The sequence below is a fragment of the Vicugna pacos genome, chromosome 3 (genome assembly GCF_048564905.1).
Source record: "Vicugna pacos chromosome 3, VicPac4, whole genome shotgun sequence".
NCBI classification, from domain to species: domain Eukaryota; kingdom Metazoa; phylum Chordata; class Mammalia; order Artiodactyla; family Camelidae; genus Vicugna; species Vicugna pacos.
In genome coordinates, this window is record NC_132989.1 from 103,898,033 (window position 1) to 103,901,841 (window position 3,809).

General features: G+C 38.5%; 1 pseudogene; it reads right to left on the bottom strand.

Moving 5' to 3' along the window:
* Positions 1-295: 295 nt before the first annotated feature.
* On the bottom strand, positions 296-935 carry LOC102544724 (protein lin-37 homolog pseudogene; annotated as a pseudogene).
* Between the last annotated feature and the right edge of the window lie 2,874 nt (positions 936-3,809).

Here is a 3,809-nt window from a genome sequence, read left to right on the forward strand (position 1 = left end):
CAAGGAAATCTTGAAAAGAAGAAAACAACACATTTCAAATCTAACTATAATAGACAAAAGACAGGCTGAATAGAATAGGCATTCCAGAAACAGACTGGCATGTACATATTGTCCTGACTTGAGGCAAAGTGGCCACTGCTGTTCACTGGGGAAATAATGGTCTTTTAAATAAATGGTCCTAGTGAAAGTGCATGGCTATATGGAAATTTCACTTTGAAAAATTTATTTTGATCTTATTTTTTAAAGAAGGGAAATGTTTATTGGTGTGGGGGGACAAGGGGCATCACTGTTGCTCTTACATCTTCCACTGTATCTTCATGCTTTGTAAGCAAGGATGCTGGCTCCAATGAGATGCCTCCTTTGATTCTGCCAAATGCATTTCCAGTTTTTCATGTTGCTGTGGAGGGCTCAGACTGGGGAAGGTTTGTGGAACCTACAGGCATCTTCAGGTGGCCCAGGGGCTATAGGTGAATGACTTTTGCTGTTTGGTGACCTCTGAATCCTCTGCATGCCCAAAGATTGGGGTCAGCAGTGAGGTGGGAGAGCACTGACACTTGCCCAGTAAGCCACTGTTGCCCATCCAGGTGCCACTGATTGGATACAGCAGTGTGTTCTCCTTGCACTGAGCTAAATCCATGCTCTGGTCAAACACCTTGGTCACATATGTACTGGTTCTTTGCAGTCCTCCTTCTGCCAGCCCATCATCTATCTTCCTCCTCTTCCTCGTTTGCTGGTGGTAGATGTGGGCAGATGGCCTTTTGACAGTGGCTGTGATGATCGCGCAATCCTTGCTGCGAGCGTCCAAGTGGGTCTTCCAGGCTTCCTCATCCAGATGCTCCCTGTCCATGTAACTTCTCCAGCAGACACCGCAGAGGGGCATCCAGTTTGTTACTGGTCTTAGCCATCTTCAATTCTGATTTCTCTACTGTCACCTGTACTGGGATTTTAGTTTGGGTCTCACTATACACAAAAATAAATACACATAGTGCTGCTATGAACATTGGGGTGCAGGTGTCATCCTGGAGTAGATTTCCTTCTGGATACAAGCTCAGAAGTGGGATTCCTGGGTCATATGGTAAGTCTATTCCTAGTCTTTTGAGGAATCTCCACACTGTTTTCCATAGTGGCTGCACCAAACTGCATTCCCACCACCAGTGTAGGAGGGTTAATAGCCAAAACATGGAAACAGCCTAAATGCCCATCAACAGGTGACTGGATAAAGAAGATGTGGTATATTTATACAATGGAATACTACTCAGCCATAAAAACCGACAACATAATGCCATTTGCAGCAACATGGATGCTCCTGGAGAATGTCATTCTAAGTGAAGTAAGCCAGAAAGAGAAAGAAAAATACCATATGAGATCGCTCATATGTGGAATCTAAAAAACAAAAACAAAAACAAACAAACAAACAAAAACAAAGCATAAATACAGGACAGAAATAGACTCACAGACAGAGAATACAGACTTGTGGTTGCCAGGGGAGTGGAGGGTAGGAAGGGATAGACTGGGATTTCAAAATTGTAGAATAGATAGACAAGATTACACTGTATAGCACAGGGAAATATACACAAAATGTTGTGATGGCTCACAGAGAAAAAAATGTGACGATGAGTGTGTATATGTCCATGAATGACTGAAAAATTGTGCTGAACACTGGAATTTGACACAACATTGTAAAATGATTATAAATGAATAAAAAAATGTTAAAATATATATAAATATACATAGAGTTATAAAACAATAAAAGGTAGAGAAAAGAATGAAGAAAATATGATCAGGCACACAAATATTTGTTAAACACATCAAAGGAAGTGATAACCACGGCAAAGAATGTTGGCATACAGCTGTTGCTATCCCAAAAGTGGTTCAAACATACGGGATTTAGTACTCAAATATAACCTAATAGAAACAGTGATTATTAAAGCAGTGAGAAACATAAGCAACTTCAGGTAGAAGCTCTCATTTATGAAATATTTGCGGCATTTTCAGCTCTGCTTTGCCACAGTGTGCGGTGGTGTCACTGGACCAGCACTGGGCAGGTCAGAAGTACCCCTTGGCCTATATGATCCAATTTTTATTCAGTATTGGATGCTACACATGAAATACTATTGAGATATTGAGATTTGGATGATTTTACCATCTTCAAGGGAGGATTTAATTTTCTTATGCCCTGAAAACATAATAGAGATTTTCAGGAGAAAATTTGTAATGGAAGAAATTTTTGTGTATTGGGGTACCAGGAAGCCATTCTTGCTTACACAATTTGGCCTGAACTTTATGTGAACCAGAACAGCCTGATGTGTGGCCAGTCAAACATACACTGTACATCTGCTTTAACCATTAAAGGATGAACACTTTGAAGATAAGGAGAAATATCTTCCTTCCTACGAAACTGATGCCAGCATGCCTTCCAAGATAGGGTTCCCGGTTCCCTTCCTGGGCCCATGCTGACCAGCTATGTACATGCTAATCTGTAACTATGCGTCTCTGTGGAAACCTGGAAGGGATGCAACCTGTCATGTCTGATGTATGTGTTTTGTTCTGACAAGGTACAAAACTGCGTTGAAAACCAGGTTTCTCTGGAGCACTTTCTTCTTTGGTGGAGGCTGCACTCCTGAGCTAGTCCTCAGCTTGGCTTGTATAATTCTCTTCTATTTCTTAGTGTAGACTATTCACTGATTATTTGTGTTGACATTACAGTATCTAAAAGAGATTCAATATCTAAAATGATTCAAATGGAAGTTTTAGAATTTAAAATGAAGTTAGGAATTCAGTTTGTCCTTTTAAAAGCAGGCTACTCCTTTTCCACTTTATGTATAACCGAATCACTTTGCTGTACCACGGAAACGAACACAACATGGTAAACCAACCTACACTTCAATTAAAAAAAAAAAATTGCAGCAACATGGATGCTCCTGGAGAATGTCATTCTAAGTGAAGTAAGCCAGAAAGAGAAAGAAAAATACCGTATGAGATCACTCATATGTGGAATCTAAAAAACAAAAACAAACAAACAAACAAAAACAAAGCATAAATACAGGACAGAAATAGACTCACAGACAGAGAATACAGACTTGTGGTTACCAGGGGGGTAGAGGGTGGGAAGGGATAGACTGGGATTTCAAAATTGTAGAATAGATAGACAAGATTACATTGTATAGCACAGGGAAATATACACAAAATGTTGTGATGGCTCACAGAGAAAAAAATGTGACGATGAGTGTGTATATGTCCATGAATGACTGAAAAATTGTGCTGAACACTGGAATTTGACACAACATTGTAAAATGATTATAAATCAATAAAAAATGTTTAAAAAATTTGAAGGAGTAATAATAAACCAGCAGGAACTGGAAAAAAAAACAAGCTAGACTCAACAGAAGAAAGATTATTGGACTGGACACAGAAAAGTAAAGGGAAAAGAGAATAAACAGTGCAGTAAAAAAATGGGGGAAGGTAAAAAACATGTGAGAAGCAGGAAAAGAAAAAAGAATCTAAAATACATATAATTTTAGTGAAATTATTTGAAGAAACACCAGGGAAACATTTTCTAAAACTCATGATAGACATTAACCCCCAGATTCCTGAAGCTCAATAAAACTTTATAACAATTGATAAAAAGAAAATCACAACTAGGCATACCTTAATGTAGTTGCTAAAATCCAAAGAAGTGAATAAAAATATACTGTACATGAGAAATACCTTTTTTTTTAAATTGGGACACAGAAAATGTGAGATTAGGGAGACATACAATCTCTGTCATGCAAGTAACAGACAAATAAATATTTGTTCACATACTAATA